This window comes from Bufo gargarizans, chromosome 2 (genome assembly GCF_014858855.1).
Source record: "Bufo gargarizans isolate SCDJY-AF-19 chromosome 2, ASM1485885v1, whole genome shotgun sequence".
NCBI classification, from domain to species: Eukaryota; Metazoa; Chordata; class Amphibia; order Anura; family Bufonidae; genus Bufo; species Bufo gargarizans.
The window spans coordinates 194,690,158-194,714,236 of record NC_058081.1 but is presented as its reverse complement, the minus strand read 5'-3'; positions in this window follow the sequence as shown (position 1 = coordinate 194,714,236).

Here is a 24,079-nt window from a genome sequence, read left to right as displayed (position 1 = left end):
CCCCATCCTTACCTAAAGAGCAGCAGGGTTATGCCGGAACTGTTGTCGAAGGGTAGCCTAAAGGGGGCTACACCAATAAGGAGTGCCTAAGAAGAAGGGTGGGTACCTGGGAGGGCCGAAGCACTCGAACCGACGAGTGTGAGCAGGAGAGGTCGGCCTAAATAGGTCATGCCCCGCCTCCCCTCTCACAAACCCGGCAACCTTAATTGCCTACACTTGTGCTTGGATCGGCTCACGGTGAGATGTTACCCTAACTAACCTACTCACCCCATCCCTACCTAAAGAGCAGCAGAGTTATGCCGGAACTGCTGTCGAAGGGTAGCCTAAAGGGGCCAAAAAGATGCAACGCCTAGTAATTGAAATACTTTATTTAACACAGTACTACAGAACCAAATTTCGAAAGGCCAGTGACTTCTCACATTGGGGATCTGGGATGTAACGCATGTAGCAGGAGGAACTCCAGCATCCCAACTGTTTGATAATGTGTACGGGCACCTCATGCATGGAGCAGCCGCCGCACCGATGCGGAAGGCGTGCCTGGTGATCGACAGAGGATCAATACCTGAACCAGCTAACAAAATACGGATGAACCTGGGAAACGATACCGTGGACAAAGGTGAAGCCCCTAGCTTGAGCAACAGGGAATCTGCAGGCTCGGACCCAACCATAAGCCACCATGCGTTCAACACCCGTACCGGACACCACCTATTGGCCGAGGGGAAGTACCTGACCTCTACCGATTGCTCCGGCCAAGACGTCTTGGACGAAGCCAAGGTAAGGACCTATATGGAGCCGAGCCGGCGGAGCTGATCCTTGCGCAGGAATTTAGCAGGCGTGTTGGCGTCTGTAAGCTCGCCTGGCCTGAGGAACCTGTAGAAGGCCAGGTACATGGCTGTCTCTAGTAGAGCACTAAGCTGCGGCCCGAATGGTTTATTCTGTAACTTGTCAGCCACAGACCTAAACATGTCACCAGTGAACGGCTGACGAGTATGCCGTTTCTTAACGGACATTTTCCTCAGACCCTTCACCGTTGCTCTGATAGGGTGGACTGAGAAGAGTGACGGCAGGTCTGGACTCAGCATGTACCAATGGTGTTGCACACCTGCCAGGTACAATTTAATAGTGCTATAAGCCAGATTCAGTTGAGAGTAGCAAAACTCGACAAAGCCCAGTAGGTGAGTGATAGGCCCCTGCCCTGTGGCCGGATAGGTGTTCTTATATTTTAGGAAGAGGCGCCAAGCTGTCTTGTAAGCCCTCAAGGTATTAGTAGACAGGGACTTAGCCATCAGCCTCCTAGCTACGGCGAGATGGGAGACTAGTCCAACCGCAACTGGGCCTGGTGAGGAGTTGGCGTAGGTAACCGATCTGCCCCTGGACAAACCTGAAAGAAAAGTTGAACATTAAGGCGGGACAGAGCATCCGCTGCAACATTATGGTGTCCACTAATATGCCTAAAAACAAAACGAAACTCATGCATCAGAGACAGCCAAACGAGCCTCCTGACAAACGACATAATCTGTGTGGAACTAGACCTGCCTTTCATGATGATGTCCACGACTGCCGCGTTGTCAGTCAGGAACAGCACCGTCCGGTTTCTCCACTGCTCGCCCCATACAACCGCTGCCCCTACAATAGGATACACTTCGAACAAAGAGGAACATGAAGAGAATCCCGGGATTGATGCGACCTCTATTGGCCATGCACTAGCAAACCAATGATCGCCGTGCAGTGCGGCGAAACCGACTGATGACGAGGCATCAGTGTGGACTACAGGAGACTGGTCCGAGATCACTGGAACAAAGAGTGACACTCCGTTCCACTGAGTTAAAAACCTATCCCACATTAAGAGATCTGCCATGGCCTCCGGACCGAGAGTTACCATGTCGTCCTGCGAGCGGGCCTGGGGGAGCAATGCTGAATGACCTGCCCTGGGGGATGATGCGCATGGCAAAGCTGAGCATGCCTAAGAGGTACTGAAGATCCACTCTGGTCGCCACCCTCACTCGTGCCCACCTATGCACCACCTGTCTAACCCTGTCTAGCTTATCAGGAGGGAGACTAGCTTGCATGCGTACTGTGTCTAGCCGAATTCCCAAGAATGTGATTGTGGTATCGGGGCCTTCTACCTTGTGCGAAGCTATAGGCACGCGCAGATCGGAAAACACTGTGCGCAAGCGCTGTAGGTCCTGGTAATCTGTGACATGACTGACCCGAAAGACATCTGACAATATCCAATGCAAGGCGGTCGCCAACTGGTCAAAGAGCCACGGGCTTGACTTGGACCTGAAGGTCAGCTTATTGGCAAAATAATACTGTTCCTGCCATTTGATGCCATGCCACTGCTACAGGTCTGGCTGGATGGGGAGCAGTTTGAAGACATCTGTGATATCCGCCTTAGACAACCAGGCGCCTCTGCCCAACTTAAGTATTACCTCAATAGCCTCATCGATGGAGGCGTACCTCATTGAGAACTCATCTGAGGGAATCAACTAATTTAAACTGGGAATGGGTAAGGAATGCGGGGCTGACAAGTCGTAAACCAACCTTTTTTTATTCGAAAATTTGCCAGTCACCACCCCGACCGGGTTAACCCTCCAACGATCGAACGGGGGCTGTGCCACTGGGCCGACCAAGTATCCTTTGTCTAGCTCCAGCCGTATCAACTGTGTGACTGTTTCTGGATCTCTGATTGCCGACAACAAGTTCCTGCACTCATGCGGGGCTTGAGGAAGGGCAAGCAAACCTGTGTGAAAGCCGTAACGTAGGCCGTTGAGTACGAACTGTACCCAAGCTGAGTTTGGATGCGCGGCTAGAAAACAGGCGAGGAGATCCACGTTGACCACGCTTAGTCATGCATGACTACCACCCTTCTGCGTGCAAGCAGCGCGGGGGTGGGCCCTGAAACACAGAGTACATAAATGAAGCAACCTGCATTGATTGTAGTGGCACACTGCGTAATTGAAATTATTACACAATGGCGATTTGCTGAGAAACTTCACCGGGCGACCCAACTTGTCGCAGGACGAGAAACCCCTACTAGCCGGCTGGGCCGGGGAAGTGCCAGCTACAGAAGGCCCTGTCGAGCTACCACTTACTGAACAGCAGCCGACCGTATGGGCGTAGGATCCGCAACCTGAGCAGGTCAGAGCCTTAAGCCCCGCAAAGTGACGGCAAAACAGCTCCGTGTCAACCTGTGACCAATCCACGGAATGGTTACACTGGGTTAGAGTGGCTGCCGCCTTGGCCGAAAAGGAACGGTGGTAGTCGTAAAACGCGGTGCCACCGTATTTGTACCCTAAATCGACCACCTTAAACAAATATAAATCTAATTCCTCCCTTCTGAGGGGGTTAGCCGAGCACACCACGTCCCGATAAAGGCTGAAGGCCAACAAAAAACTCAGCGACACTCAGCTTTCTATTCAACCTGACGTCCCTTGACTTAAGCACAACCGAGACCTCTCCACATGAAATGGTCTTGTTGTCCGGGGCTTCGTGTGCAGCCAGGAGAAGGGATGCCAGATTGATGTCCTTGCCTTCCAAAATATCCTGTCGGATATTAGCAGGTATGAAATGGGACGGTGCTACCGTGAGAGAAAGACCAGACCCACCAGGAGCACCGGAGGCTGACGAGCCGGCGACTGATGATGTCTGCACTCCTGTGCGGAACTCCGCAGGACTGGCGTCGAGAGTCTCCAGCCTAGCCTGCATGTCTGACATGGACCCATCGTGTTGACAGCCGCCTGTAGCTGATTGAGCGATGTGAGGATGGTGCTAAGGGACACTTCATCCTGGCTAGGAGCCACCGGGTGTGTTGACAGAAGGCCGTAAAGTTCTGCCTTCCTCGCGGTAGCTGGGAATGAAATTCTCCTCCTAGACAACTCTGCCGTCAGCTTAGGGACAGTCCACAACCTCACTGGTAACTCCGCCATCTGCTCGGACTGCTGCTCCCCGCTGTCCCGAGAGGAAGAAGAACCTTCGGGAAGAAACGCCTGAGACATCTTCCTACTAAAAGAAATACAGGCTCAAGTGACCATACCGACACCTACAAATCAAGCACAGGCCATGTCAGCCTCAGACGTGCACCACGAAGGAACTACTGCACCCGTGCCTAAGAGCAAGGGCGCCCACGGTCGTATCCACAAGGCTGCCAGGTCTGTTGGCCTGGCCAGTTACTGAGTCAGGAAGTGGACAACGTTAAGGAGGAATTAATCTCGCTGAGCCTATGGCCGTGCCAGCGTGAAGCTCCGAGTCTGATGACGTGGTAGAGTACTTCATAGAACAGGGTCCTAAGTGAAGCATCATCTATTCTTCTGGCGTTCTTTTTCAACACTGAACCTAACACATTTTTTACAGTTCTGATTTGTCTTTCCCAAACTCCTTCTGTATGGCTTGCATATGGAGCATTCATATGAAAATCACATTGTTTCTCTAACAAATACTCAATTACTTTTTCTTTATCAATCTCTTTTAGAGCTTTCTTTAATTCATTCTTTGCTACGACAAAATTAGATCCTTGGTCAGATCTAAGCTCTCTGACAGTACCTCTATTTGCTATGAAACATCTCAAGGCATTGATGAATGCGTCAGTTGACATATCGTCTAACATTTCCAGGTGAATTGCTCTGGAGCTCAGACATGTAAATCTGCCATTCTTTGTTCTTCGGTAGGTCTACGTGCCTTTTTGCAGACTACATATTTACTTATATACTTTGCTATAACTTTGCTTCCTTTCACTATCCAATAACCACCTTCTCTCAAACAGCTTTGGGTAAAGCTTCTTCCTTGATGCAAGGATTTGTTGTGGTAGTGATCAATAATCAATCTTGTGAAGGTAGAATTTTTGGGTAGAATTGCTGGATGCTTCACTCTGCTAGGTAACGATGCATTTTCCAGTCTCCCTCCCACCTTCGGTATACCATCCTGCAGAACAAGATTAAAGGGGTTGTCCGGGTTCAGAGCAAAACCCAGACATACCCTTATTTTCACCCAAGCAGCCCCCCTGAGGCTAGCTAGATCGCGCAGGGCACGGGCTCTTTTGTTTTTCATAACACATTGCTGGGCGGAGGCTTCCGCTTGGCAGTGTGTTCGATGAGGTCACCGAATCTGATGGGCGGGCTTTAGTGCTGCCCTAGCCATTTTACTGGCTAGGGCAGCGCTAAAGCCTACCCATCAGTGCCAGTGACATCACCAGGCTTCTTGGCAGCCCCATGGAGAGCCCAGGTAGGTCACCTGAACTCCTAAAAATGCCTTTGCCCTGCAGGATTTAGCGCAGGGCAAAGGAGAGCATTGGAGCATGAACTGCTCTGACGCTCAAGTCAGGGGGGCTGCCTGGGTGAAAATGGGGGAATGTCCGAGTTCAGCTCTGAACCCGGACAACCCCTTTAAGCTTATACAATGGGTGGTTGTTCGGAAGCCTTTTAGGTTCTTAACTAAGTCTCTTCAACTCTTCACTGTAGAATCTCTATTGAATGAGTCTTTTGGCTGTTTCTTCAGCTTTCATTCTTTTTTCTACAGTCAACAATTCCTTCTTTATGATTCCCTTTGCCAAACGTTTAATTCAAGCTACTATGTTTATGACTGTATTCCATTTTAAACATGTGGATAATCTTTCAAGTATGTCCTCTTGACACTTGGCAGCAATGCTCAATGTTTGTACAACTTTTAATTCTGGATCACCCATAGACAATTCTGCGTAACCTTTACTGGGTGTGATTTCCGTTTCCCTAAGGAACTCTGGACCTGTGAACCAATTCGAATTTTTCAATTCTGTTACATTCAGGCCTCTTTAAGCATGATCTGCTGGGTTATGCTTTGTGTCAATGTGATGCCAATGTTCTAGATTTGTTATTTCCCGAATTTTCTCAACTCTGTTGGCGACAAAGATATGGAATCTTCTAGCTTTATTGTTTATGTATCCTAGGACAACTTGTGAGTATTTTCAATTCCAATTCTTCTCTCATAAACGTGCTTACTGATGCTAAATCTACAGCTGCTGTCAGTTCAAGTCTTGGTATTGTCTAAATACTGGTAGCTGCAACTCTGGCCTTCCCTATAACCAGGGCACAGTGTATCTTTTCTTCTCCTATTACTCTGATGTAGGAGCACTGACCATAACCATAACTACTGGCATCCTAAAAATGATGACGTTCTATTTTTTTTTACTTTCCGAAATCATGAGGTACAAAACATCTGGGTATCCGAACTTCTCTCAAGTTTTGCAAGTCTCTTATCCAACTCTCCTACCTTGGCCTCGAATTTTCAGGTATGGGTTTATCCCATCCTAACTTCTGTCTGCATAATTCTTGCAGTATTTTTCTTGCTTTGAGGATCACTAGGGCCAAGAATCCTAATGGATCATATATAGAAGCCACTGCGGAAGGAATGGTACGTCTAGTTGCAACTTTCTCTTCAATAGATACTTCAAAGAAGAACTTGTCATTCTCTACATTCCATCCCAATCCAAGTACGTTTTGAACTGGAAGATGATCATAATTGAGATCTACATTCTTTATTGTTGCTGCACGTTCAGAGACACTGATTGATTCCAGTACCTTTCTGTTGTTTGAGATGAATTTATGATGGCGAAGGTTTCCTCTTGCGCATAACTCTTGGTTTTCTTTCACTAGTTTGATTGAAGATTCTGTGGACTCTAAACTTATGAGACCATCATTTACATAAAAGTTTTTCTTCAGAAAATTTGCTGCTGATGGGCAATCCTTTTCATTCTGATTTGCCAGGTGCTTCATACCACAATTGGCGCAACCTGGAGATGATGCTGCTCAAAACAAGTGTACTTTCATTCTTTATTCTGCAGGCTCTGTATCTGTCTCCCTCCTCCCACCATAGAAACCTCAGGAAGTCTCTATCTTCATTCTTCACATGAAACTGGTGGAACATCTTTTCAACGTCACACATGACCGCTATGGGGTACTTTCTGAATCTATAGAGTACTCCAGGAAGAGTGTTTGTAAGATCTGGTCCTTAGTAGATGATCATTCAGTGCAACACCATTGTACTTTCAAAATAATAGTAGGTTGTGGTGGCTCACTCGTTAGTAGTTATGATATGGTGCTGCAAGCTCAATGGAGCGATTCACCCCACCCTCTAATGGAAGATATCTGGATAATACTGGAAGATATTTGATGTGATTGATCGAACATTACTTAATTTATCGAATATATAGTATTGATTTTCATATTTTCATCGATTATTGTACATCATATATTACATCCACCATCTATTATATGTGATTGCTTTTTATGTATGTTATTGATTTTACTATATTGTTTTTATAATTTTATGGGGAACAATAAATATTTTCTGCAAATCTCAATTCGGTTGCCAAGTGTATGAGTGCCCGCTCATTTTTCTATTTCACCATTGTACTTTGCTGAGCAATCAAATACTACTCTAATTTTATCTGGTTTATTTGAGTGGTAGACACCTTGATGTGGGATGTACCACACTTCTCTTTCTTTAGGCTGATTATTAACTTTCTCTGCATGTCCTTCTTCAAGGATTCCTTCCATGAATTTCAAATTATCATTCTTGAGTTTAGGATCTCTTCCCATCCTTTTCTCCAAACATTTCAATCTTGCTAGGACAATATTTCTGTTATTTGGTAGACGAGGTTGCTCTCTAAAGGGTAAGGGCATTTCAAGATGACCTTGTTGATTCTGCTGAATACTTTCTTCTAGAGTGTGTATGTCGTCTTGGGATACACTATTTTCTTTAGAACTTATATCTGCAAAGTCAGATTCAAGGATCTTGATTACTTTTGCTGGACTTACTCTTGGACAGATATTCGATGACACAATCCTGTCACCTGTCTTGAGTTTGTGATCTGCTGTTTTCCTCCAACAACACCCCGCCCTAAATCAGTTTGAACAGCGTAGGGTTTACCCTTTCCTCCTGTGATTACCTTTCGTGGTACCAAGGCTTCTGGACAATTGTCAAGGCTGTTGCAGCCTGTGATTGTGGGAGGGGCGTAGGCTTTATAAACTCCCCTCCCACGGTCATCCGACGCCGGCGTCATCTCGTGCCCCACCCTCCCTCCCCTTTTCAACGGCTTCCTCAGGGTATGCCCCCTTATAGGCTACCCACGTTTCACGGCTATGGGCACAATCCAGGCCTACTTAGTTCAATGGTATGTCTAGGTTCCTGGGCTCACCACGCTAGCACCAGTATCCGTAGCCACGACCATAATGGTAACCTATCAACAGTCCAACCCCAAACTCCTTCATCGGGGACATTTCATGAGATATGACAGATAGGTGCTCCCATTTATTGGCTGTTTCACAGGTAGGTATGCGATCTCGATCTAGAGGTATATCGTCTTTTGTATAAGCTGTAGGTAGATCTAATGTGTAGTTTGAATGAAGTCCTCTAACTCTCAGTCCTTTGACCCTTTAACTTTCACTAATGTGTCTCTCCCCGTCATTGTGGTGAGTTTGAGCTTCACTGGTTCTGTAGCCACTTGAAATTTCTTGCAAATTTCTTGATCAATGAAGGTGTCGTCACTCTGGGCATCCAGTAGCGCATTTGAAATGCAAACTGGAACAACCATTGATGTGACGTTGCTTTCGCCTTCCCTCACTCTGCAAGAGAATACCGATACTTTCTTTCCTTCCTTAGTATCTTTAGGTATTGAGGATTCATCTTTCTTTGGACATTTTTCATGTAGTGGTGTAGGATGGCGTCCTTTGCAAATGCTGCATGTGGCCTTTTTCTTACACTCCTTAGTAACGTGGCCTTTTCTTAGACAACCGAAACACAGTTAGTTCTCAAGTATGAACCTTTTCTTTTATTCCTGAACACGAAAAATGTCTCTTTATGCCAAAGCCTATATGCATAATATAAGTAATAAAAGGAAAGCTCTGACCTTATTCTGAAGAGCAGGAACAAATGTAAATTTATGGGAGACGTGTCCTTTCTTGGTATGATGCTCTGTGCAGACTTGTGATGCTCTGTGCAGACTTGCAATGCTTGCGATGCGCTGGCTTGGATAGCTGCTTGCGATGTTCTGTGCTGACTTGTGATTCTTTGTGCTGACTTGTGATGCGCTGGCTTGGATATGTTGCTGCAGACCTTGGGCCTAGTGGCGGGACACTAGCTGGCTGCAATACGTGGTCTCTACGAGGATAGTGGTGCGGGCATTCTAGTTCTGGACTTTGGCCTCCCACCATGCTTCTACTTCTTTAGGGATCGCAGGTGGGTTGGCGCTCTTTCTCTGACTATTTTTCCTTTGCCGTTCTGCCACTTTAAGAGTCGGCTGCAGTTTGACTAATGCACATGTTCTATGGCCTCTGTGTGACTCGTCTTTATTCTGGGAGCAATTTTTTTAGGGTTACTGTCCAGGGCTTAGCCGTCGATAAGTGGGGTCGCCTCATTAGGGGATGATACCTCCGCGTTTAGGCGGAGGTTCTCTCCACTTCCAGGCAGGAACCCACAAGTATCGTAGGGTCAGACCTCCCTATTTTTCTTATCTGTTTCTCTTTTTTCTCTAACTTAAATCATTGGCACACTGGCAGTGGAGAAACTGTATCTATATCTGATGACCAACACCTTTGGTATCCGGATCTGGGATTCAATATCAAGTCGCTGATCGTAAACCGGATCTGGGATTCACCGTGAATCGCCGAATACTACATATCGGTAACCGTGAGTGGTAATCTTTTTATTTATTGTGATACGTGTACACGAAATACTGCAAACCCTTGTATGCTCCATGCTAGATATCAAACTGCAGTCATCATAATAATGTATATATATATTGTATTGTCATTTGGGATTTATCTTAATATCTATTAAAAGTTAATTTTTAAAGTAGGTTTAATCTCTTTTTAAAGTAAGTTTAATTTCACTGTTAAAGGGGCAGCCACTATGAAGGTCAATGGACGGGCACTGTGGAGGTCTCTGTTAAAGGGGTGGGCTCTGTGGAGGTCACTGTTAAAGTGGTGGGCACTGTGGAGGTCCCTGTTAAAGGGGCAGGCACTGTGCAGGTCACCATTAAAAATGCGGTTACTGTTAAAGTGGCGGGCACTATGGAGGTCAATGTTAAAGGGGTGGCCACTGTGGAGGTCACTGTTTAGGGGGCGGGCACTGTTGAGATCACTGTTAATGGGGCAGGCACTTTGGAGGTCATTGTTAAAGGTGCAGGTACTGTGAAGGTCACTGTTCAAGGGGCGGCCACTATGAAGGTCACTGTTAAAGGGGTGGTCAATGTTAAAGGGGCGGGCACTGTGGAGGTCACTGTTAAAGGGGTGGTCAATGTTAAAGTGGCGCGCACTATGGAGGTCACTGTTAAAGGGGCGGGCACTGTGGAGGTCACTGTTAAAGGTGCGGTCACTATTAAAGGGACGGGCAATGTGGAAGTCACTGTTATAGGGGCGGTCACTGTTAAAGGGGCAAGCATTTTGGAAGTCACTGTGGAGATCACTGTTAAAGGGACGGACATTGTGGAGGTCACTATTAAAGGGGCGGGCACTGTGGATATCACTGTTAAAGGGGCAGTCACTGTTAAAGGGGCGGGCACTGTGGAGGTCACTGTTAAAGGGACGGGTACTGTGAAGGTCACTGTTAAAGTGGCGGTAACTATGAAGGTCACTGTAAAAGGGGTGGTCAATGTTAAAGGGGCAGGCAGTGTGGAGATCACTGTTAAAGGGGCGGGCACAGTGGAAGTCACTGTTAATGGGGCGGGCACTATGAAGGTCACTATTAAAGGGGTGGTCAATGTTAAAGGGGCGGGCAATGTGGAGGTCACTGTTAAAGGGGCGGGCACTGTTAAAGGGGCAGGCACTGTGGAGTTCACTATTAAAGGGGTGGGCACTGTGGAGGTCATTGTTAAAGGGGTGGGCTCTGTTAAAGGGGCAGGCACTGTGGAGTTAACTGTTAAAGGGGTGGGTACTGTGGAGGTCACTGTTAAAGGGGTGGGCACTGTGAAGGTCACTGTTAAATTGGTGGTGAATGTTAAAGGGGCAGGAACTGTGGAGGTCACTGTTAAAGGGGTGGTCAATGTTAAAGGGGTGGGCACTGTGGAGATCATTGTTAATGGGGTGGGCACTGTGTAGGTCACTGTTAAAGGGGTGGTCAATGTTAAAGTGGCGCTCACGGTTGAGGTCACTGTTAAAGGGGCGGGTACTGTGGAGTTCATTGTTAAAGTGGCGGCCACTATGAAGGTACTGTGTAGGTCCCTATTAAAGATGCGGTCACTGTTAAAGGGGTGGGCGGGAGCCTCACTTTTCCAGCACCATCCCCACTTATTCTCCTCTTTTTACACAATCTTCCCTCACCTATAACAGTACCTCCTGCTGCTTCCCCAGGTGCCCTCACTACTGTTCCTACCATGTTGAATAAAAACTATTCTGCCAGACTCCAAAACTGAGAAACACCAATAAAACATCCAGATGCAGAAGTCTCTGATAAAGCCAAGGAAGCTTCCCAGGACAGCTATAAGCACTAAACCTGACATGTACCATGTGAGAAACCAAACTGTGCAATGAAGACATCTCTTCCCACCAGTGGCGTAACTAGAGTGTTATGGGCCCCAGTGCAAACTTTGGATTGGGCCCCCTCCATTTTTACAAAGAGGCGGCAGATTTTCTTTACATTAAAGTAATCCGCTGTGTGAAAGAGAGCCAAGCCCCGTTCCGGACAGCAGAGACACAGAGCATTAACATGATTGATAATGCTTGTGCCTCTCTGTAATCTTTTTACTACAAAATCACAGTGAGATAAAGTTGGCACCGTGATTTTGTAGTAAAAAGATCACAGAGAGGCACAGAGCATTATCAATCATGTTAATGCTCAGTGTCTTTGCTGTCCGGAATAGGGCTTGGCTTGCTTTCATGCAGCGGATTACCCGCACAGGATCCGCTCGTGTTAAAGAGCCCTAAGCTCAATGCATGGCTACACTAACCCAGTCCTAATAAAATCCGGTCCTACTACATCCAGGGTGTTACTGGCGTCGGCGTGATGTCCACTGGATCCAGAACAAGGTCCCTGTGGTGATGGAGAAAAAAAAAAAATATCACATAAGGAAGGGATGGTGACTGCCCCTGTGAAATCACCAGCAGGGGGCGCTGTGCTGGCCTGTAAGACTGAGCCATGCCAATGTATAGCAGGGTAATCTAGGACATTTCCCCTAAATGCTACTACACAGTACTAATGCCCACATTGTGGCCCATCACAGTACTAATGCCCAACTTGTGGCCCTTCACAGTAATTAAGCCCACCTTGTGGTCCCTTCAAAATAGTTATGTCCTCCTTGCGGCCCCTCACAGCAATTATGCCCACCTTTGTTCCTTTTACAGTAGTTATGCCTACTTTTGTGTCCACTCACTGTAGTTATGCCCAGTTATGTACCCCCTCACAGTAGTTATGCCCAGATATGTGCCTCCCTCACAGTCGTTATAGCCAGATATGTGCCCCTCACAGTAGTTAGGCCAGATATTTGCCCCTCACAGTAGTTATTCCAGATTATGTGCCCCTCACAGTAGTTATGCCAGATATGTGCCCCTCACAGTGGTTATGCCAGATATGTGCCCTTCACAGTGGTTATGCCAGATATGTGCCCATCACAGCAGTTATGCCAGATATGTGCCCCCTCACAGTAATTATACCACATATGTGCTCCTCACATTGGTTATGCCAGATATGTGCCCCTCACATGGCTATGCCAGATATGTTCCCCTTACAGTAGTTATGCCACATATGTGCCCATCACAGTGGTTATGCCAGATTTGTGCCCCTCACAGTGGTTATAGCCAGAGATGTGCCCCTCACAGTGGTTATAGCCAGAGATGTGCCCCTCACAGTAGTTATGCCAGATATGTGCCCCTCACAGTAGTTATGCCAGATATGTGCCCCCTCACAGCAGTTATGCCAGATATGTGCCCCCTCACAGCAGTTATACCCAGATATGTGCCCCCACAGTGGTTATGTTCTTTTGTGCCCCCTCACTCCAGTTGTTGCCCCCCTTTTGCTTTATGGAAAAAAAACACATACTTACCCTTTTCACTGATGATGCGCTCCCACACTCACATCGCGCGGCTGGTCATGCTGGAGGTGAATTCCCGGGCCTTCAGCGCTCCTCCCACAGCCAGCAGTGCGATGTGCAGCCTGCAGGGGGAGCGCCTGAACGCTGAAGAACAGTGAAGCAGGGAGTGGAGAGGTCTCCCTGCTTCACTTTGAAAACAAACAGACCGGCAGTGACAAGAACTGCCGGGCCGGGTGAGTGCGCCCTCCCCCTCCTCCCCTCCTTGCCTCTGCGCTCCCTCATTACACGTGAGTGCAGCGGGCCCCCTCCCCCCGCTGGGCCTGGTCGCGGTTGCACCCTCTGCGACCGCGATTGTTACGCCCCTGCTTCCACCAAATTGGACAATACAGGAAAGCTAATGAAGATACAAATAATGATTGCAAAATACAGTTGGGGTCATTTATCAAACTGGTGTAAAGTAGAACTGGCTAAATTGCCCATAGCAACCAATTAGATTCCACATATTTTATTTTTTATAGCTCCTTTGGAAAATGAAAGGAGGAATCTGATTGGTTGCTATGAGTAACTAAGTCAGTTCTACTTTACACCAGTTTGATAAATGACCCCACGTGTTTGAGATCTCATGGTGCCCCACAGAAAGTGATGATGGGCCATAAGTTGGCACATCATTATTGAAGCCAGTTATTGGCTGCAGTCGAGCATGTGACCATGCCCATGTACCACTGGATATAAACAGGACAGGCAGGAGCTTGCATGGAGGACCAGAATGGCGCAGGGGAGGTAAGTATGAATCTTCTATTTACGGAGGCAGGCTGCAGGCATGGAGAACCAGCTGTGTAGCTGGAAGAGGCAGAAGTAACTGCTTGATCTGTGCTGCACAATCCTGACTTATCTCACTGCTGTAACTGAAGAGAATAACTCCCTGACCTAAAACTGCACAATACACCCCTATGATAAGTAGAATGGTAATGCCAAGTTTTCAGTATTTATTCATAAATATTTTGGAGAAATAAAAGAGGAACCACATGACACAGAGCTATGAGCAATAATGCTCCAGAGCTGTTATAGCATTGGGAATAGTATTCAGTACCGTAGATGTGTGCGGAGAGTAAGCAGAATGGCGCGAACCACATGTGCATAACTTGAGGGGAGCCATGATGTCATGGCAACTTCCAAGTTATGGTATTTAATATAAAATTACTTACCTGATTATAAGAGTTTGGATTGATCCCAGGCACTAGTGTTGAGCGCGAATATTCGAATTGCGAATATTTTTCTCGAATATCGCGATTTCGAGATTTCGCGAATATTTAGAATATAGTGCTATATATTCGCGAAATCGAATATTCCTTTTTTTTTTTTTTTTTTAAATGCTCCATTCAGTGCCTGTTGTCGTGCTCACGGAGCGTCCCCATCACCATGGGGACGCTCCATATACTATAATGTACTGTCGGATTAGAGAATTACGTTGAAATCAACATGCGATTATTTCGTGTTATATTATTCGCATCGCAATTTCAGCTTAGCACTACTATGTTCCATATATGTGTATTTTACGAAATCTCGTACTATTGCTCTAACTTCGTCTTTTCGAATATTCGTAATATTCTAAAAGACGAAGTTAGAGCAATATTACGAAATTTCGTAAAATACCCATATATATTGTAATTTAGCTAATATAGTGCTATAATAATTTTTTTTTCTTTAATTTTTTCTTCCCTCTTCTGAACTTAAGTTTTGTAAAATATGTACACTGTTAAAAAAATTAAAATAGCAGTATATTAGCTAAATTACAATATATATGTGTATTTTACGAAATTTCGTAATATTGCTCTAACTTCGTATTTTAGAATATGACGAATATTCTAAAAGACGAAGTTAGAGCAATAGTACGAAATTTCGCAAAATACACATATATGGAATATAGCAGTGCTAAGCTGAAATCGCGATGCGAATAATATAACACGAAATAATCGCATGTTGATTTCTACTTTGTACTGCCATAGTCCATCAGTTGAAATTGCCATGCGATGAATATAACTTGAAGTATAGTACTGCTATATTCCATATTCGCCGAATATGAACTATAGCAGTACAAAGTAGAAATCAACATGCGATTATTTCGTGTTATATTATTCGCATCGCGATTTCAGCTTAGCACTGCTATATTCCATATATGTGTATTTTGCGAAATTTCGTACTATTGCTCTAACTTCGTCTTTTAGAATATTCGTCATATTCTAAAATACGAAGTTAGAGCAATATTACGAAATTTCGTAAAATACACATATATATTGTAATTTAGCTAATATACTGCTATTTTAATTTTTTTAACAGTGTACATATTTTACAAAACTTAAGTTCAGAAGAGGGAAGAAAAAATTAAAGAAAAAAAAATTATTATAGCACTATATTAGCTAAATTACAATATATATGGGTATTTTGCGAAATTTCGTAATATTGCTCTAACTTCGTCTTTTAGAATATAACGAATATTCGGAAAGACGAAGTTAGAGCAATAGTACGAAATTTCGTAAAATACCATTGACTTATACTGTTATAATAGAAAAAAGATTTTTTTCGCAACATGCGATTAAATGAATCGCATATTATTCGCGAAAATTTTTATTACGAATATTCGATTTCGACGAATATGACACGAATATTCACTCGAATATTCGCGAAATCGAATATGGCACCTCCCGCTCATCACTACCAGGCACCAGCTTGATCTCAGAGTCTTCAAGACTGCTGATTGGTGATTCTCCAACGGACATTCAGAACCTATAAAAGCGGAAAACATTGTCACTGGCTCATTCTCGTAAGTGAAATATTCAGATAAAGACCTGCTCTGCTACTCGTCATGGAGGATCTCCTTAAACAGCTAATTTTGAAGGCCGAACACCAAGGAGGCGAAGCCTGACTACGTCACATGTATTTGTTTAATTACAGAGAAACTCTCAGGATTCATGGACTACAAAAATCGTGATGTAGCACGGATATCCAAACTGGGTTCCGTATTTTGCGAAGGCACTGCTGCTGACTCGGAAGCACGTAATGTAAAAGACTTGAAGCAAAAAATTAGGGATCGCCTCAAAAAACGTATTAAGCTCTGGTGGAACAAGGCGGCCCTGGAAAACTATCTGAGCAGAAACATAATTCCCAGGGGTTTACGGATCCAAGAAGTTCCAGCAGGACCTCACGGACTTCCAGTCCAATAGAGTGTATAGGTGGCAGCAAAGGCGCGATAGGAGTGGGTCAGTTACAGCATCCCTATCGGGAATTTCACTGACGTCTGATGAGACATGTGGAGAGCCTTTTTTTAGGAACGCGGGTGCTGGAAGGCGGCACAGACAGAGCCGGATACCAACATAACCCATGCACCCCCAGACCAAAAAGGAGAACCAGAAATGTGGAGGCGACAGGCAAACGGCACAGGAAGAACTAAAGGTAATAAATCTGTCTACACATAGGCTTACTGACACACAGGTCCAGGTCCTTCAAAAGGGGCTTACCTTTGTGCCATCAGGTAAATTTGACTATTTCACGGCCGTTAAGGACCTAGAGCTGTTTGGTAGAAAGCTCCTCTTCAAAAAGTATTTTTTGAGGGGCTCGACTACTCCTTTATTTACAACTGAAGCTGAAACACAGGCACTCAGTGATTTACAGGCCTTACTGGATGAACAGGAGGCATCACCCTCCGCTAGTAAGACACCTCTGCATCTGTGCCGCCGATCACAACATTTCCCCCAGAAACAGGAAACTCAATGGGGTGTCGCTGGTGGGGGACATGTGGCTGGTTACCTGTGATATTGAGGCCCTTTACACGTCAATATGCCACGACCACGGGATCAGGGCCTGCCAATATTTCATGCATATGGCAAATTTAGATCCAGAAATTATTGTGTTTGTGATTGAGCTTCTGGATTTTATCTTAAGACATAATTACTTTACATTCAAGGACCGCCTCTTCCTACTGCTCCGGAGAACAGCGATGGGGGCGACTTGTGCGCCCTCATACGCCAACCTGTTTCTCGGACTGTGGGAAAGAGAGATAGTCCAGAACCTCCCAGACTATGGCTCTGTGGTCTCGTGGTCGCGGTATATCGACGATGTACTTTTCATTTGGCAGGGCACTGAGTGCCGGCTTCTGACTTTCCTCCAGCAACTTAACAACAACATCCTCAACATCAGATTGACATGGGACTTCAGCCAGGACAGGATTGAGTTTCTGGACATTCTTATTTATAGAGACAGGGACGGCCGGGTCTCCACGAATCTATATAGGAAACCCACATCCACCCTTCTACATGCCAAATCTGCACATTATCCACAGACGGTTAGGGCTATTCTGGTGGGGCAATTTTTTCGTCTTCGACGTTTGTTCAAGTGACAAGAACTTTCAGGTGCAGTCTGGGGAGCTGTCCAGGAGGTTCCAAAATAGGGCATATAACCAAGCTGACATTAAGAGAGGATATACACGTGCCAAATCTACAAATAGGGACTCCCTCCTGACCAGCAATAGACAAATGCCCTTTAACATGCAGTGGCGTAAAATACGTGAAATACTCACCAAGTACTGGCCGATACTGCTCTCAGACAACGACTTGCGAGTGACACTTCCAGACTATCCCCAGGTCACGTGGCAATGTTCCAAAAACCTGGGTGATATGCTCACCAGCAGCCATTATGTATCCCCATCGCCATCTTACATCTTTGGGAGTAAGGGGCCTAAATGGGTTTCCTACCCGTGCAACAACTGTCAGGCATGTAGATACATGGCTCGGTCCTCTATATTAAGGGACTCTGAGGGTCGACATGATTATCATATTGTGCACCACATTACATGCAGAACTGCATCTGTGATATACTTGATGACTTGCCCCTGTAATCTCCTGTATGTGGGGATGACCACCAGGGAGCTGCGTGTTAGGGTACTTGAACATGCAAGTAAGATCCGCCAGGCAGCTACCACTGTACATGACGAGTTGACCCAGTTTCAACCCATAGCCTTGCACTTTAGGGACTACCATAAGGGAGATCCCCGAGGGTTACAGTGTATGGGTATTGACAGGGTCTCTATGGGCTGCCGTGGAGGTGATATTAAGAAGCGCCTCCTGCAACTGGAGACCAAATGGATAGTTCTACTTAAGAGTGAGATCCCTAGAGGTCTCAATGAGACTGTTAGCTTCAAGTCTTTTCTATAAATCGTGCTTTTTCATTTAATTTAAATTTATGTTAGTTGTCCTTTTATTATGTACTTACTGTTGTTATTTGTATTTCATAGTATATCTAATTGCTGCGACTTTGTGTGGTCCTATTGGAGATTTGTGAGCTTCGGGCCTTGAGAAGGATTTCTCTCTATGGAGCAATAGACATCTATCAAAACCCCAACACCTACATCATGTGGTGGGTGGGGACCTTTGGTTGTCGCCTCTTGCCCCTTTTAACCCTATTTGTTGGACTCTGGCCACCATGTATAGTGGTTGAGTGAATAGAACAGATTATTCGTTTAGTATCTATTAGCTCTGTGGCTATTCAGTACAGGGCTTCTATGCACCATGCACTTTATTTGGTTACTTTATTACCTTTATATTTTTCATGTTTTCTTTCACCTCTCTTTCACATGTATTTTGTCTTTGTATTTGATTTTTTGCACATATATATGATTTACTACTGGGTTTGGTGTAGCGATCATATGAATTAATTTTTTTATATATAATATTGTAATATGGGCACGGCACAGAGTCATCTCTATATATATTGTTTATACGTTTATGAACTTTTATGTATACTTTTATATATATATATTTTGTATGGTTTCTGATTATTGCACTATCATGTCATCACCCTCATTATTTATTTAATTTAGCATGTTTAATTATACTAGGATTATTTGCTATCATATCACTGTATCTTGTTCATAATTTCGTATACTGTATGTTCACAGTATCATCTCCCCACTCATGGCATAGGTTATTTTTATCTATCCATCATGGTAATATCAAGTAGGGGATTAACCTGCTTGTTAATATCTTCCCATTATTATTTTTACCTTTATTTATTTCTTAATTTTATTTGTAGTATCATTATTTTTTATGGCTAGATCAATATGGGGTGTATACAGGGACTTTGACTTTACATGCGGTGTAGTGTTAGACTTTTTGTATCTGAAATGTGTTATGTTATTTTCTCATGACTATATTGCTTATTTATTGCGGCTTTGGTATGCTGGATCCTTAAAGGGGTTGTCCCACTTCATTAAATAGGGTTTAACTAATTCATTTCCCCCCACTGAACATATCCTCCTATATATGTCATTTTCAAAAAGTTCGCATTCGTCCTAAAAAAGGTTCTATGAGAACCCTTTGTTTATTATTGTCTCCCATGGATATGGCCTCATCTCGCCGGCCGCATCCATATGCCGCGCCTGCGCACCACAGCCGAAGACATTCATCGGCCAGCCTCTTCAGTATTACGAGAACGCGCACGTCCGCGCATGCGCAGTATATCCAGCGCGTCTGAGATAGAGCTGCGCATGCGTGGGCATCCGAACAGTTCGGGCGAGTCAGCGGAGTGAGCGGACGGACGTCAGAGGAACGGGATACTATTTCCTAAAAGGTAAGTATAATATCTACTGGCCCACTAATCCACCAACGATTATTGAATACTGGGCAACACCTGGGGGCAACTATATGCTATATATGGACACCTGGGGGCAACTCTATGCTATATATGGACACCTGGGGGCAACTCTATGCTATGTATGGACACCTGGGGGCAACTCTATGCTATGTATGGACACCTGGGGGCAACTCTATGCTATATATGGACACCTGGGGGCAACTCTATGCTATGTATGGACACCTGGGGGCAACTCTATGCTATGTATGGACACCTGGGGGCAACTCTATGCTATCTATGGACACCTGGGGGCAACTGTATGCTATGTATGGACACCTGGGGGCAACTCTATGCTATGTATGGACACCTGGGGGCAACTGTATTCTATCTAAGGACACCTGGGGGCAACTCTATGCTATGTATGGACACCTGGGGGCAACTCTATGCTATATATGGACACCTGGGGGCAACTGTATGCTATGTATGGACACCTGGGGGCAACTCTATGCTATGTATGGACACCTGGGGGCAACTCTATGCTATCTATGGACACCTGGGGGCAACTCTATGCTATATATAGACACCTGGGGGCAACTGTATGCTATGTATGGACACCTGGGGGCAACTCTATGCTATCTATGGACACCTGGGGGCAACTCTATGCTATATATGGACACCTGGGGGCAACTGTATGCTATGTATGGACACCTGGGGGCAACTCTATGCTATGTATGGACACCTGGGGGCAACTCTATGCTATATATGGACACCTGGGGGCAACTCTATGCTATGTATGGACACCTGGGGGCAACTCTATGCTATGTATGGACACCTGGGGGCAACTCTATGCTATCTATGGACACCTGGGGGCAACTCTATGCTATATATGGACACCTGGGGGCAACTCTATGCTATGTATGGACACCTGGGGGCAACTGTATGCTATGTATGGACACCTGGGGGCAACTCTATGCTATCTATGGACACCTGGGGGCAACTCTATGCTATATATGGACACCTGGGGGCAACTGTATGCTATGTATGGACACCTGGGGGCAACTGTATGCTATGTATGGACACCTGGGGGCAACTCTATGCTATGTATGGACACCTGGGGGCAACTCTATGCTATATATGGACACCTGGAGACAACTGTATGCTATGTATGGACACCTGGGGGCAACTCTATGCTATGTATGGACACCTGGGGGCAACTCTATGCTATGTATGGACACTGGGGGCAACTATATGAATTTTATGCAGACTGGGGGCAACTATATTATATGAATGGACACTGGGGGCAACTATATGAATTTTATGCAGACTGGGGGCAACTATATTATATCTATAGACACTGGGGGCAACTATATGAATTTTATGCAGACTGGGGGCAACTATATTATATCTATGGACACTGGGGGCAACTATATAAATTTTATGCAGACTGGGGGCAACTATATTATATCTATGGACAGCAGGGATAACAGGGATATGTAGCAGAGCTAGGTATGCGCTGGTACATTCTCAGTGATCGAAGAGGTGGGGATTATCAATATATGTCATATAAAGAATGGTGGAGAGATATTACAGGTGTAGGACTGAGATAACAGGGATATGTAGCAGAGCTAGGTATGCGCAGGTACATTCTCAGTGATCGGTGAGGTGGGGATTATCAATATATGTCATATAAAGAATGGTGGAGAGATATTACAGGTGTAGGACTGAGATAACAGGGATATGTAGCAGAGCTAGGTATGCGCAGGTACATTCTCAGTGATCGGTGAGGTGGGGATTATCAATATATGTCATATAAAGAATGGTGGAGAGATATTACAGGTGTAGGACTGAGATAACAGGGATATGTAGCAGAGCTAGGTATGCGCTGGTACATTCTCAGTGATTGAAGAGGTGGGGATTATCAATATATGTCATATAAAGAATGGTGGAGAGATATTACAGGTGTAGGACTGAGATAACAGGGATATGTAGCAGAGCTAGGTATGCGCAGGTACATTCTCAGTGATCGGTGAGGTGGGGATTATCAATATATGTCATATAAAGAATGGTGGAGAGATATTACAGGTGTAGGACTGAGATAACAGGGATATGTAGCAGAGCTAGGTATGCGCAGGTACATTCTCAGTGATCGGTGAGGTGGGGATTATCAATATATGTCATATAAAGAATGGTGGAGAGATATTACAGGTGTAGGACTGAGATAACAGGGATATGTAGCAGAGCTAGGTATGCGCTGGTACATTCTCAGTGATTGGTGAGGTGGGGATTATCAATATATGGCATATAAAGAATGGTGGAGAGATAGTACAGGTGTAGGACTGACATAAAATGGATATGTAGCAGAGCTAGGTATGCGCTGGTACATTCTCAGTGATTGGTGAGGTGGGGATTATCAATATATGGCATATAAAGAATGGTGGAGAGATAGTACAGGTGTAGGACCGACATAAAATGGATATGTAGCAGAGCTAGGTATGCGCTGGTACATTCTCAGTGATTGGTGAGGTGGGGATTATCAATATATGTCATATAAAGAATGGTGAAGAGATAGGGTAATACACTGATATGTGGCCGAGTTCCATATAAGCTGGGTAATAGGTCAGTGATAATATCAGACACCGGGAAAGCTGGGTAATAAGTCTATAAGACTTATTACCCAGCTTTCCCGGTATCAGATATTATCACTGACTTATTACCCAGCTTTCCCGGTATCAGATATTATCACTGACTTATTACCCAGCTTTCCCGGTGTACAATATTATTACAGACTTATTACCCAGCTTTCCCGGTGAACAATATTATCACTGACTTATTACCCAGCTTTCCCGGTGTACAATATTGTACACCGGGAAAGCTGGGTAATAAGTCAGTGATAATATTGTACACCGGGAAAGCTGGGTAATAAGTCAGTGATAATATCTGATACCGGGAAAGCTGGGTAATAAGTCAGTGATAATATCTGATACCGGGAAAGCTGGGTAATAAGTCAGTGATAATATCTGATACCGGGAAAGCTGGGTAATAAGTCAGTGATAATATTGTACACCGGGAAAGCTGGGTAATAAGTCTGTAATAATATTGTACACCGGGAAAGCTGGGTAATAAGTCAGTGAATATATCTATCTATATCTAGCACAGATCATATGGCTACTAGCTAACATGCATTTATGCTGTAGTGATTTATTGTTTTTGCTGCACAGAATGGGTTTGTAACACAGGTTTTATGTGTAAGTGTATTAGAATGCAGGACAGCCACAAGTTACTCCATTAGTTCACTAGCATTGGTCAGTGGTCACTGAGTGATTCCCCAGCAGGGGGAGGGGCTTTACATACTCTGCAGGCTCCATGTGGATGACTCATCCACATGAACGAGCACGGACTGAGCTCTGAGGGTGAGTCATGAGGAGGCGTGGCCTTCACTCAACTGCCTGAGAAGCAGGAAGTTATCAGGACATCTACTGCTGGTAAGATTGAAACAGCAAAGTGGGACAACCCCTTTAAACACACATTTTGACAAACACTGTATTTTGCTACTTTTCTATTCCCTATCTCCATCTGGCAAATGCGCATCACACTGGTGCGCTGCGGGGTGGCGTCGTGGTGGCACTCCCATACCTGATCCCTTGTGAGCCGGCTGACGCGCGCCCTCATGTCATGTGATCGGAGGGGAGGGGGTGGCTGCGCGGTGTTAATGCGGCTCCCTCCTCCCTGTCTGGTCATGTCCTGCCTCGCCTGATCTCTGGAGTCGGGTGGCGCGCCTCTATGATGTCACGCTCTGCATCACTGGGCGTATGCGCTAATCAACTGCCCGCTGTGGACCACACTGTTTAAAGATGGACACTGTTTGTTATCTTTACCTCCTGACGAAGCCTTTCTCAGAGAAACGCGCGTCGAGGTGCAGCTCCGGTCACAGATTTTGGGTCCAGCATATCATGGGCAATTTAGGTCTTGTTTCATGCTTGGTTAGTTTGTTACTTTAGTGTTACCGCTTACTCATAGCACTCTTGCTTTGTCTGACTTGTGTTACATTTGGCTATCTGCATGTCTCAGGTGGCCATTTATGTTACCATTGGTGGGCAAGACTGCTATGTGTGACCGTATTTACCTTCCATTAGCATGCAGCATACATATGGTTATAGGTCACTTTGAGCGAACTTACAATTTTCCCAATTTTTATGCGGCTCCATACCCAGGGTTTGTGACCCCTTTTCCCCTTGTTAGTCGGGTATATGTGAGGGTGGTTGTTTATGGTCCCATCACATGGGGCGTCCCACCCTCCTTTACCGTGTGCCTTTTGTGTCATATTTATATTATTTGATTGTGTTTCAATAAATTACATATATAATTTTATATGTGTGTTCTCTCATTTCTATGGGGTTATTGGTTTTCTTTTGTTGGTTGGCTCAGTATATCATACTAGACCCCAGTGTATTTTGTACA